At 33.7% G+C, this 15,285-nt stretch overlaps 1 pseudogene; it reads left to right on the forward strand.

Moving 5' to 3' along the window:
• Positions 1–13,931: 13,931 nt before the first annotated feature.
• LOC126777403 (U2 spliceosomal RNA) lies at positions 13,932–14,112 on the forward strand (annotated as a pseudogene).
• The last annotated feature ends 1,173 nt before the right edge of the window (positions 14,113–15,285 follow it).

Genomic DNA, 15,285 nt, shown 5'->3' on the forward strand with positions numbered 1-15,285 from the left:
ATGGGAAAATATCCATCAGTATAGATAAATACCTCATCAGAAAAATACTTTCAAAATGACTATTCGGCTACACATTGGCTCTAGTATATTAAGGTTTTTTTTTTCTATAGAATAGGAAGGCGGACGAGCATATGGGCCACCTGATGGTAAGTGGTCACCAACGCTCTTAGACATTGGCATTGTAAGAAATGTCAACCATCGCTTACATATCCAATGCGCCACCAACCTTGGGAACTAAGATTTTATGTCCCTTGTGCCTGTAATTACACTGGCTCACTCACCCTTCAAACCGGAACACAACAATATCAAGTATTGCTATTTTGCGGTAGAATATCTGATGAGTGGGTGGTACCTACCCAGACGACCTTGCACAAAGCCCTACCACCAGTAGAAAAGTATTATAAGTAAACTAGATAAATGCAGATGTATCTATTCCATACCCCTTTACTTTGTAACTAGTAGCCATTTATCAATGTGGCATCCTTTCACTGCCCTTTCATTGTAGTTTTTTGCACACCCCGAGGTGTTTATGCAAATATTGGCAATTAAGTTTCTTCACGTAACGGCCCTTGCATCTTTGTTTGGTCGCAGCTGGACGTAGAAAAATATTAAAGGAGACAACGATTGTACTTGAGCATTAAATTGATTTTTTTGGCTGAATGCAACAAAATCGTTGCCAACTTCGATAGCAGATTTAAAAATATATAAAAAGATTTTAATTTACTTAGGATACAAAAAATAACATTAATATTTTGTAATTATTATTTTTAATTGTTAAATAATATATATCAAGGTAATAATTGTATACTTTTTTTGTAGAATAGGAAGGCGGACGAGCATATGGGCCACGTGATGGTAAGTGGTCAACAACGCCCATAGACATTGGCATTGTAAGAAATGTCAACCATCGCTTACATAGCCAATGCGTCACCAACCTTGGGAACTAAGATTTTATGTCCCTTAGCCTGTAATTACACTGGCTCGCTCACCCTTCAAACCGGAATACAACAATATCTAGTACTGCTGTTTTATTGCGGTAGAATATCTGATGAGTGGGTGGTACCTACCCAGACGAGCTTGCACAAAGCCCTACCACTATTAGAATGAATATAAATAGTTAGAAATAAAATTATAGTGGCGTTATGGCGTTATATATAAATTATGGGAACTGTAGTTTTATCCAATTTGATGGATTAGACAAGACAATAGATATTCTATGGAATAACTATTTGTTTTAAAAACAATAAAATTATATCGGAATTATATATTATATTATATATAATTATATTTTATTATTTCTAAAAGAATGTTGTACGCATGGAATTCTGAATATTTCATTTTCATTTGAAAATTACAATTTTTTTTTTTTTGCAATCCTCTGACTGCCCGTCGTTATTTCTTAGTTCATCAAAATTTATAATTCAAAAGGTAAATGAAACGAATCATCGATTTGTCTGTGACTGTGGAATCAATTAATTCCACTAACTCCACGTGTTTATATATCAGTGTATTTTTTATTCGTAAAGATGACAGTATTAATTATAGTGGCTGTTCTACCTTTTCTCATAACACATAATTATTATCAAAAATTACAATCAAAGACTTTGTCTATGAAATTGTTTGTATTAAAAAAAAATTTCAAAGAGTTCTTATTTAGAAGACGAGAAGAAATTATTGCGGATCATACATTTTTCTTGCCAGTTTTTGAAAACGAAGGCCAAAAACGATTTAAGATTATAAAGAAGCGAAATGATGATAAAAGTAACATTCATTTGAGAGTATATCAAGGTAGAAGAGATTAGCTTATGTAAACGAAATTACTTAAAAAGAACGACGAAGATTCAAGACTTGGCATGAATTGACAGCTTTCATATTTTTAATCTGTTGAAATATGACAGATTTGTTATTACTCCAAGGTACCATTTTAAATTATTAAAAACTTTACAATTTAGTATTTTTTTTATTAATTTATTAGTTATTAACAAAACATAGAAAAAATGAATCAATGTTGTATTAATCTTTTTACTTTAAAATAAAAATAAATGAAATTAATGTAACTTTATAATATTACTTTCTAATGAAAATAAAATAAACTAAATAGTTTTTTATATATTTTTAATTATAATTATTATCATACGTCATAGAATTCTTAAATATACTTTTGAAACACGCCTACTTAAAATTACACAGAGTCCACTAAAGAGATTTATATAGCATAAAATTAATAAAATTACCGACCTCGACCCGAACTGACCACTCATTACTGACCCTTAACCCTGTAACGCGACCTACGGGTCATCTGGACCATTCGTAAAAGAACTGGACAAGAGTGGACCGAACAAAAAACACGGATTGGTCTTTAGTAACAAAGGACATGTGACCCTTTGAATTCATTTGTAATTCAAGTTTGACCTTTGTATCTTAGGGTTATATAGAAGGGTTGTGAAGATTAGAGGTGTAACGGATAAGTTATGAAAGGCTTTTGTAAATGATTCCATACATTTGTTTACAATAAGCTGTGTTGAGATTAAACGGGCCCCGCGTTCTTCACGGCGACGTGAATGAGGTGACGCGACAAAGCGTTCATATATCAGAATATTACAATCACATAAGACTTCAATAACACACATTTAAAAATTAAAAATCACTGAACATGATGATTGCGCGGATGCTGGTCAGAATTTAAAATTGATTCGACTTCCGATTCTCAATTTATGTATTATCAATTAAAGTTATTATATTAGATAAAAATAATTAATATTAAAAAGATCTACTTGAAAGCTTCGTGGGAAGATTAGACGCGAAATGAACCAATATTGAGTAACTTCTCAGAATTTGAACACTATTACCAATATTATCCGATCCTGCAATAATACTTGAGTATAATCAAGTTTAATAATTCAGAATTTTTGAAAATCGAACCGCACGCTTTTGTCATTATCAATATTATCCCAGACACTTTTTCGAACTAATATATCTTGTGTTATCAATTGTAGTTTCCAGTACCTAACACGACTATATAAATATGACTATGTTTGTTCGCTTAACTTACATATAATCATAAACCACTGTGACATAAATAATACCTGACTTTTATCTGGAATTCCTTTTTAAATATAATTTTTCGAAGATGTACATAGTGATAAATGAGGAACTGAAGAAAACATATACATAAAACTTATACCAGAAGATGAATTGCGTTTCGGAGAAGGTTGGAGTATTTAATGTTCTTTATACTTTCTACTGTATGACTTGACTGGCTCGTTGGTATAGTTGCTAGACATAAGGCCGCAGATCCCGAGGTCCTAGCTTCAAATCTCAAGTCGGGCCAATAAAAACTTATTGACTTTTCTGTCGAAGATTCTCAGTAGCAGTCCGGAGTCTGGAAGTTTGCAGTGTGTAATCAATTAACATTATTATTTGACCTGAAAACAATGCGGTAGCTATCAGCTCGCTCACAAATACAAAAAACCAGTATGTAATGTATGTTAATGTACTCTCACTGCTCGTTCTCATATCACAATACTAATGAATATGCGCGCGTAAGAACATATTTCATATGTGTAATGGGAATCGTTTTTATATTATGCAACGCAGCTTCAAAGAGTGCTAAGTTTTCATTCGTCAGTATTTTCATTAAAATATTATAAATAGTTTGCTCACATTTTTATCACTGGTGGTATTCTACTGCCAATCAGCAATAATTAGGATCGTCGTGTTCCAGTTTGAAGGGTGAGTGAGACAGTGTTACTACAGGCACAAGGGATATAATTTCTTGGTTCCCACAGTTGGTGGCGCATTAGCGATATTAGGAATGGTTAATATTTCTTACAGCGCCAATGTTTATGGCAGTGATGGCAACTTACGATCAGTTGTTTGCATGTCCGACGACACATTTTATATATAAAAATAACTGTAGGTCATCTGATGGTAAATGGTCACCTTCGTCCATAGATTGTTCAGTACTACTGTCCGAAGTATTTTTTTTATATTGTAGGTTGGTGGAACCCTAAGCCGAGTCTATGGTCTAGTGGTTAAGACGCGTGATTTTTAACCGATGATCGTGGGTTTAAACCCGGGCAAGCACTACTAATTTTTCGTGTGCTTAATTTGTGTTTGTAATTCATATCGTGCTTGACGATGAAGGAAAATATCGTGATGAAATCTGCATGTGTCTAATTTCATTGAAATTCTGCCACATGTGTATTCAACCAACCCGCATTGGAGCAGCGTGTTGGAATAATCTCCAAACCTTCTCCTCAAAAAAAGAGAAGAGGCCTTAGCTCAGCAGTAGGACATTCACAGGCTGTTACTTAGGTAGGTGGACGAGCAAATGGGCCACCTATATAAACCTAGTATAAGCCACTTCTTTCAGTATCAATTCACCGACGAAATAATCTAAGATGTTATGTTCATTGTGCCTTTAATAACACTGGCTCATTCATCCTTCAATTAATTCTTCTTTGTTCCGGAACCGGCAAGACCATGTATTACAGTTTAACGGTAATAGAACATGGTGCACCAACTCACCATTTATTCTAATTATTTATGATTAATAATTGTACTCGGCGGTGGAGAAACTTATCGTGATGAAATCCATATTGGAACTACATGGTGGAATAAGCTACGTTTAGACTTCTTTTTTAATCTTTAACGGCCATTTACATCGCCAAACTTTATTCCAAATAGTTATTTACAGATAAGATAATTTTATTCAGATCTAAATGGCGTCGAATGGATGGTGCACTGCCATGGTGGTGTTCTTGCGGAACTGAAAACTGGATAGAATTTATAAACAAATGATCAATATCAGCTATTATAAATGACAAAGTAATTCTGTTTGTCTGTTTGAGCTCATTAAGTAGTAACCACTAAACCGAATGTACTTAATAAAAAAATACATATGGGTAGTTCTATAATTAAATCCGGGAACTGAAATAGGTCATAGATATATGAATTATTGGAATATGACGATGACCTTTTGACATAGCTAGAGCTAGAGCAGCTAAAGGCACGGGAGTGTACAAACTTCCAACTTCCAGTTTCCGGGCTGCCACTGAGAATTTTCTGACAGAAAAACCAATAACTTTTTTATGGCTTGACCTGGGATTTGAACCTAAGACCTCGGAATTTACGGGAAGACAGATATCATATCTACGTAAAACGAAATTTGACGGGGTGCAGTGTCGTGAGAACAGCTAGTTATATAATGACAGAAAACAACATAAAATTATTATATATTTAAATACAGAAGATATAATCGCGAGACATGAATATTTTTAATATTCCATAAAACAACAAACCAAATAAAGGGTGTGTCAAAAGTGGACACATTCATGCTTAGAACTAAAAAGTATAATTTTCACATTTTATTTGACAATCAACCTTATCGCTAAGGTGATAAGTGTCATATTTTTGTCAGTAGTGGGTTATCTTACGGCAGCTCCCATGAGAGGCGCGTGCTGAAACGATGAAATATTAAAAACCCGCGCCTGCCTTGCTGTATAGTGTTCTAGTTGCGTATTGGTATTGTTTTTATGCGTTATTTTTACTACTAAACTTACTCTTTTTTATCGCCCACGCTCGTTTTATAATATATTTATTCAACGGACATACACAGACTCATGGTGCAGCACCAAGGGTTATGGGCGATGGTGACTGTTTACCAGGTGGCCTATTTGCCTGTCCACCTACCTATTACAAAAAAAATATATATATATATATATAACAGTATTTATTAAAAAATACTGATGTTACCACAGATACTAAAAGTGGAAATGCATTGCTATTATAATAGTAGTTGGATAAAAAAAAATCGGCCATTTCACAGCGAGCCAAGTCTATGGACCGACGCCAGTCAGTCTCGGCGCACACACACACAGCGCGCACACAGCTGAATAGATAACGTGACTCACCTGAGGGTGTATATTGTGACCATAGAGCTTGGGGGAGGAAGAAGGACTCTATCAATTTACGTGCTAATATAATTATGAATTAAAATAAGAAATAGTACGTATTGTGCTTATTTTACTGTTAGAATTTAGACTAATATTACAAAGTTGGAGAGTTTGTTTGTTGAACGCGCTAATCCGATCCGCTACCAGTCATGTTTATTCAAGTCCTTAGTTAATAAATAACAAAACGCATAAATACACACACACGCACACTAAATTACCTTTTTTTATTTTATTATAGAATAGGAAGGCGGACGAGCATATGGACCACCTAATGGTAAGTGGTTACCAACGCCCTTAGACATTGACATTGTAAGAAATGTCAACCATCGCTTACATATCCAATGCGCCACCAACCTTGGGAACTAAGATTTTATGTCCCTTGTGCCTGTAATTACACTGGCTCACTCACCCTCCAAACCGGAACACAACAATACCAAGTACTGCTGTTTTGCGGTAGAATATCTGATGAGTGGGTGGTACCTACCACAAGTACATCAATTACAAAATAATAATAATAATAACATCAATTACAAAACAAACATAACTACATGTACGATTAATAATATTATATGACAAAAATCATGTATTATGTTAATAAAAAATAAAAACATACTTAATTTCCTTTTATTCATATAAAATTTTAAAATCGCATCGGATTCTTTTTACCTCAGGAAGAAATATTAACTGTTATGTGTTTTACATATATATATATATATATATATAATAAGCTATATATATAAGCTATATATATAATAAGCTATAAATAATAAGCTCCAAACCTTCTTCTTAAAAGGAAGAAGAGGCCTTAGGCCAACAGTATATATATATATATATATATATATATATATATATATATATATATATATATATATATATCAGTATCAGTAACAGCCTGTTAATGTCCCACTGTTGGCCTAAGGCCTCTTCTTCCTTTTAAGAAGAAGGTTTGGAGCTTATTCTACCACGCTGCTCATATATATTTATATGAAGAAAATGCTCTAAAAATACAAATTGAATAGTATACTACGTATTTCATTTGAGAAAGAGCATTTGGTAGTTACTTAAGTACTAAGTTTCTTGCAGTTTCTTCCTTGAATCTACATCCCGAGCCTTTGATAATTTAGTTTTTTTTTCCTTAAATTCAATTTCATTTATTAAAACGCGCTGTTACGTTTTTTGAATAAAGCATACTTATTTTATTTGTTTTTTTTTTTTATACAGGACAGTCCCACAAACTACGTACTTCATGGTGACACAGGTACATTATACGTGTATATCGATTGAGTTCGCCCTCTCTGCGGGGAGGAACAAACTCCCCGTTGTTCTTTTTATGTTCAGCTAAAAAGCCGGATAACTGCGGCGCTGGCTTCCAGGAATAGGGCGAGCTAATTTCTAGATTTGTGGGCACATTATTAGTATTCATAACTTCCATGCATTCTATTTTGAAATTATACGGAAAATCCCGTATTTCAAATCTTATTCTTCGACCTTTAATTTAAAAGTGCTCACATGAGCCTTATTGTATAAAGTACATTTTTAATGCTTGTTTCTGATAAACTACCAATATAATAGTTTCTTAGCTGTTATCGTTTATGACACAAACTTAAACTGATTAAAAAAAAAACATGAGCCGTTTTTTTATAAACACATATATGATATATATTTTAAATAATACTTCAAAAATTCATTTTTAATACGGCCAAGAAGTTAGAACGCGTGAATCTTAACCGATGATCGTAGGTTCAAACCCGGGCAAGCACCACTATTTTTTCATGTGCTTAATTTGTACTTATAATTCGTCTCGGGCTTGGCGGTGAAGGAAAACATCGTGAGGAAACCTGTATGTGTCTAATTTCACTGAAACTCTGTCACATGTGTATTCCACCAACCCGCATTGAAGCAGCGTGGTGGAACAAACTCCAAAACATTCTCATAAAAAAAAATGGAGACCTCTCCATTTTTTTCCTCTCCTTACCCAGCAGTGGGACATACACAGGCTCTTACTGAATTATTTCATTATCCCTTCCAACTAAAACTAACAGAACTGCTTATTTTACAATTATTCTTCAACGGCTCAACATGTCACTATTTTGTGGTAAAGCTGAAGTTGTATAAAACCAAGTAATAACAATTTGCAATGCAATCCGTTTTAAAGGATAAATGAGTCAGTATAACTACAGTCAAGAAAAAACATCTAGTACACGTCATTAGCGAAGGAATGACATAAAATCAGAGTTGAACCAGCAATTCTTACGCGATCCATATTCCGTTACCATCTCAAACAATAAGGGACAGCTTACCTACCTACCTTATAAAGTATACACTGTGTTCATGAGGTTTCTGAAGACTTCATTCTGTTGGACAACAAAAGAATGATAGTGTGTGACATACCAAGTACAACAGAACAGAGCGACGAAATCACTCATAGCTGGCTGTTCTCCAATGTTACACTTCTATACATAAAACAAAAAAAAAAATACAATTACAAAAGTAATATGAATTTTGTAGCAATTGAAAAATTATTAAATTTTTGAGAATCATTATCAATTTGAAGTAATTATCTTGCAATAAAAATAATATCGCATAAATGTCCTATCGAGGGTATAGAGAGCGCACCTGTATCGTCACATACTTGACCACTTTAATATGGCCTGTGCTATTAATCAGCATTCTGCATAGCATTCTTTTGTCTAATATGTCATCAAAAATATTTCTTTAAACACGAAATCTGATTAAAATAAGTATGAAGTGTCGACATCTATGGTCAATATCAATATGGATACTGTGTCGAGAAATCCCAGAATTGCAGTAAGATAATAGAATAAGACGGGGAATCCCACGTTCCTACCAATTGTATTATTACCCGTAATACGTGTCAAATTAGACCCACAACACAATAAGCAGGGAATTTTGCGTGCTGTTATTAACTTTCGAAACGGTTATGATCACTGACTAGAGAACAACATTACATATGTATGTGTGATGTGAAATTTAAATTATTTTGATTTCTTAGAACTCTTCAAGTAGTACTAATGAAAGCTAAAAGCTAAACGAAGTACGTATTAATCATTAATTCTACAGAGAAGCACCGTGAATTCAAGTTATTTTCAAGTCATTTTATTATTATTTTTATAAATATTTATTGATAAATATTATCTTATAATTTTCGTTCGTTTTAAAGTTAGTAGTAAGTAAAAAATCGTTTTAAAGACGATACGATAAAAATGATCGCTTCATGAAATTTGTCTTTCTAACACGTTATATAAGGATGTACATAAGTCGAATTCCACGTCAAATCAGAGAATATAAGTGGATGCAACGCACAAATTTTATAAAATTCAACCAACACATCATAATAGTTAAGAACTTAATAAACAAAAACGTAAAACACGAAGGCATATAAAAATAATAAGGCTGATTGCTGCACAAATGATAACAGAGCACTAAGACATCACTCTCGCAAGGCACTCTGTTTGTTTTATATCAATAAACTCATTCAAAATAATAGAAATATAAAACAAATGAACGAAAATACGTTTGTGATGGTTTCTTTATTTAAAGATAGAAAAGGTCTTGTAACAAATACACGAGTTCAGAAATTCCAACAATGTAGACAGCAGTGGCACCGAAGATTGAGATTTTTTACCTTAAATGTAAAATCTTTGTTAAAAATTAACTTAACTCAGTTGCCTCCCGTTTTACTGAGTATCGTTAGTGATAAGAAATGTCCCTACACATACTCAGGAGATGAATCCAATATATAGACTATAGAATGTGTTAGAGACGACATGTTTTTTACTTTCAATTCATACCGATTTTGAAGCAGCAGTTATATATTTATATAATTAAATGATATATTTGTCATTTCCATAAAATATATGCTGCAGGGATAGCCGTTGCTTTTGATTATGTTGTATATTGTGTTCTAATAGTGACGTAAGATCTGCACAAAGCACGAACCTATTTGACAAATTATATGCTTTAACCTAGGATAATTTAAAACATTAAAATAGATAGGAAATATGATTTAATAACATAGGAACTATGATTTCATTCATTGGTATTTTGTATTCGTCATATTTTCTTATTAAAAAAAAACTATTTGTTTCTAATTTAAGTGACTAACGAGCGCATATATGCCGAGTAAGCTTTTTGACGACTTATGTGTTGAAATATTATATTACATACAACAACTAAGTAATATTTAAATAAACATACGATATTAATTTACTATTTTTAAAATTGTATAAAACAATATTTGTATAAAGGTTTCTATTAAAAACATTATTTTGTTCTCATATTTGTTTTCTGTTTGAAGTAAAAAAAATCATTTAATTTCAAGAAAACCTCAAAAACGGGAAATAAATGAATAAAACAGCATTTTAAAATTTCTCTATAAAATTTTGCCTTGTCTATCCTTTTATTGGTCTAGAATAGGCGCGTGCGCAGCAGATTGTGGCGTCATGGTCACCAGAGAGCCTGCGCCAGCGCCGATAACCACTAAAACGTTTCGTCCACACCTTAAGATAACGAATACTTACTGATACTGTACAAATATTTCTTAGCGATTAAAACGCAACACATACATTTCACAAATTATTATTATTAGATTATTTTCTTTAATTTTAACCAAAATTCCATATAAATTTTCATGTTTCGTATTAAATATGGGTATAAAACAGTCCACACATACAAACTTTCATTCAATATTTTTCCTCTTTTATCTATGAGTAGGATTTCGTAGAACTTCTCAGGTCTATGACATCATGAAAGTAACCGATATTATGAATGTTATACTGACCTGCAGTTAATCAGTTTTGATATCCCATCCAACCTTCCTTGTTGCTCGTAACCTTCTCTTTAAATAGACTGTTGGCCCAGCAGTGGGAAATTAATAGCCTATTACTTTAACAATTTAAAATATATAAATAACAATAATAATTCTAGCCGCTTTGGACACAGCGCTCTTTCATTCCGTTTACATAATTTTACACTTGTCTTCGTTGTTTTGCCCTGAGATGGATAATCTTATCGATTACAATTTGGCCAAGTTGACACCACACTGACATAATTGTAAACTATGGCCAGTAGTCTGATCTTCAAACAATCATGCTTCATGTCAAACTCAAAAAATCTGTTTCAAAGTTCGTGAATGAGGTATCTAGTCTGGGCTTTAGTTTTTATCTCGCAATGGAATTGCTATATATTGCATCTCTTCAAATGTATTTCCAGAACATGTTTGTATCTAAGACTACTACTAAAGAGGTGGCCACATTTTTATTATGGTGCTAATTATATACTCTATTATGTACTTCGACTGCCTCGTCGGTCTAGTGGCTATATGTAATGGTCAGACCAGGAGGTCCTGGGTTCAAATCCGAGGTCGAACCACTAAAAAAAATTATTAGTTTCTGTCGAAAATTCTCAAAAGCAGCCCGGAGTCTGGAAGTTGAAAGTGTGTACACTCCCGTGCCTCGAAAAGCACGTAAAGCCGTTGGTCCTACGCCTAAACTCATTCCGGTCGTGTCGGATTGCCGTCCCATCGGATTATGAGAGTTAGGGAATAGAGAGTGCACCAATGTTTGCGCACGCACTTGTGCACTATAATATCTCCTGCGCAGTTGGCTAAACTTCTCTTGAGTTTGGCCGCCGTGGCTGAAATCGCTATGGAGAACATTATTATTAATAATTATGTACTTTGATTAAAAGGCCGTCTATTATGTACATCTATGTTACATAGGACGTTTTTCACTTACGGTAACGACTTACAGTAGATTGTCACCTAATGCTAGTTCGTTGCTCCTCTCCTAAATGCGATGTTAATATTGAGGCGCTGCAGTGACGCGAATCTGCATTATTTGCTGATATGTTCGCAGAAGCGTTCGCTCGAAGATCGACGCGGCCTGAATATTGAAACTTATAGACCAGGAGGCGAATGTAAAGTGTTATTGAATACATTTCGATTAAAAAAAATAAGAACACGTGACAGAAATTGTCAATATTTTGAAGTGAAACCTTTTTGAGATGATATTTATATCATATAGTCCTAAGTATCTTTTCTCTTATATGTTACTTTAGTACTGGCGAGTAGTTTCATAAATGAAAAAAAATAAAGTAACAGCCTGTAAATAATCCACTGCTGGGCTAAGGCTCACTTCACCACGCTGCTTTAATGCGGATTGGTGGATACACGTGGCAGTATTTATCCGCCACATATTTCCTTATGATCTTTTGCTTCACCGCTGAGCACGAGATGAACGCATATTCAGCACATCACAGTGCAATATTTAAGCTACAATTTTTTAACAAATCACGTTATAAAAGCTCATAAAAAGGTTATGCAGGGTAGACATCCTAGAGCGTCACGGTAGCATGCGAAAGCGATTCCGTGGCGCTCCTCGTCAAGACGGAAAGGATACCGCTGGTTTTTTAGTAGGTATTCCGATGTACGGGGCGCACTCGGCGCCTTGGACACCAGCGAGCCCCACATACCCCCCACTGTTCCCTTGGGGGAAACGCGTAACGAGAGTAGACATCTTAGCACAATCCATGTAAAAAGGTTTCGTGCCTAGTTTAATTTTTTATATTAGATTATTTTATTTAAAAAAAAAACCTAATAAAACCTTTATACCCATACAAAGTTCATTATGATTCAATTATGATTAAAACAATATCAAAGTACAAATGAATTTAATTAACAATATGATAAGGCACAGCCCTAATTATTTTAACAATCTTTAAAACGATTATCGGCTCCTAAACTATATATTGTTCGTAACTTTGATGTCAAGCGCCACGGGATGTCTACAAATCTATGGCCATCATCGCTCTATGGTTACTCTTAGTAAGCATATTCATGTCCTAAATACAACCTCCTTGTATGGGATCGGCCATTTTCGTATTATTTTTTTCAATTATTATAATGAGACCCAGTTAAACTATGATACTTGGCAGCGATAGACCATTAAGTAAGGATTAAAAAAGATACAGGCTATTGTATACGTTTTTATACTACTGTAGGTATGATGCCTTGCCTGCCTCTTAATACGTATTACTTACTTTTGTTCAGAAGCATTAATATTAAATTTTATTTTTCTAGCTTCAAGAACGGCGGACTCCCCATATAAACTTTCAAACGCAATTCCCCTCTTGGGGGTTTCAAACACCCTGAAATATGTATTTATTTATTCTTTACCAGAAGCTTGAGTCTGAAATTTCATTCATCTAACTTTGAAAATGGCGCGTTTTCATGCAACCGTTCGTTCATTTTACTCCTTTAGGGGTCGAATTTCGAACATCCTTTTTGACTGAATGTTTTTATCATAAAATGCGTCAACTATCAAAATTTCAAGTCGTTAACCCCTGTGGTTTCTCTGGTGGCTCTGTGTTGTTGAATCAGTCAAGACTTCAATAGATATGTAAAGATAATAGTCTAGTCATTTAAAATCGCATCGTTACAATATACAAAGAAGTATTTAACCCAATTTGTTACTGAACATATTGAGTGTCTAACTATTGTAGATTTATACAAATAAATAATTAAATATAAGTATATATGAATGTATATAAAAACAACTAAGCTCATACAAACATTTATAAATATTATTTATAATATTATGATTATTACGTGAATAATCTTATCTTATTTATCTCCTCGTCTATTAATGTTATCATAATGCAACAATATTATTCTCAACATTATAAAAATAAAATAACCTAAAAACATTGTAGGAAGGTTGAGTATCGTAAAAATATACTCATGATTATTATAATAAAAGGGGAGTTTGGGGTTGCGTTTTTAATTCACGTAAAACGGAACGTATCTCGGGGGAGAGTGAGCAAACATCATTACTAGTCACCGCTTCGCTTGTCGGTAGTGGTAAGTGTATTTGTAAAGAAAAATATAAAGAGCGTTATTTATTATATGAATTCAAAATTTAACAATTTTTATATTGTATATTTTACTTACCGGCCTTCGCTTCTCGGCCTTTTGGCTAACATCAAAGTATCTGTTCTTTTCAGCTTAATATTTTTATATAGATAACATAAATTTCTAATTATTGCCTTCACGGATTTCTGTTTAGCAGGTTGACTGGCAGAGAATGCCTTAAGGCATGAAGTCCGCTTTTTATTCAAGTTTTTGAATAAAATAATTGTCACAGTCTGTTAAAATATGAAAAAATGCTATATACAATTAATAACCATAATATCTAAGGCCGTTTGTTAAAGAACTTTATTAGATTTATATATTCGAATTCAAATAATTATATATTTAAAGCAACACTTATTTGTAACCCGTATTATATACTAATATTTAATGTAAAGTAAAGTAACAGCCTGTAAATGTCCCACTGCTGGGCTAAGGCCTCCTCTCCCTATTTGAGGAGAAGGCTTGGAGCTTATTCCACCACGCTGCTCCAATGCGGGTTGGTAGAATACACATGAGGCAGAATTTCGATGAAATTAGACACATGCAGGTTTCCTCACGATGTTTTCCTTCACCGAAAAGCACGAGATGAATTATAAACAGAAATTAAGCACATGAAAATTCAGAGGTGCTTGCCCGGGTTTGAACCCACGTTCATCGGTTAAGATTCACGCGTTCTTACCACTGGGCCATCTCGACTAATATTTATATATAAACAAATATTACACACATAACATCTATTTACAAATGGCGTTCTAGTATGATCGGTTAACTCTCCAATTAATTTCTTATGTTATAGCGTTGCTGAAATATAAAATGTTTTTTCAACTCGTGTGTACTAACTTAACGTTTTCGTATTTATTCTGTTATGTCAACATTAGTGTACTCACACCGTCCACTATATTATTTCTGTGGTATATGAAAAACGATAAATTACACGAATGATAACAATTAATCGAAATTATTAATGTAATTATAATCAGTTTGTAAATGAGCTTAAGTGTAATAAAATTTTTAAACACTTTTTTTTTAATTTTTCGAAAATTTTGGTGGTGACTAAATTTTCTTGCGCTTAATTTGTGTTCATAATTCATCTCGTGCTCGACGGTGAAGGAAAACATCGTGAGGAATCCTGCATGTGTCAAATTTCATTGAAATTCTACCACATGCGTATTCCACCAAACCGCATTAGAGCAGCGTGGTGGAATAAGCTCCAAACCTTCTCCTCAAAAAAGGAGAGGAGGTCTTTGCTCAGCAGTTAGACATTCACAGGCTGTTACTACTTACTACTACTTGGTGGTGGAGCTTTGTGCAAGCTCGTGTAGGTACCATCCACTCATCAGTCTGCTGCTAAACAGCATTACATAATATTATTGTGTTGCAGTTAGAAGGGTGAGTGGT

Source organism: Nymphalis io, chromosome 22, assembly GCF_905147045.1.
Source record: "Nymphalis io chromosome 22, ilAglIoxx1.1, whole genome shotgun sequence".
Classification (NCBI taxonomy): domain Eukaryota; kingdom Metazoa; phylum Arthropoda; class Insecta; order Lepidoptera; family Nymphalidae; genus Nymphalis; species Nymphalis io.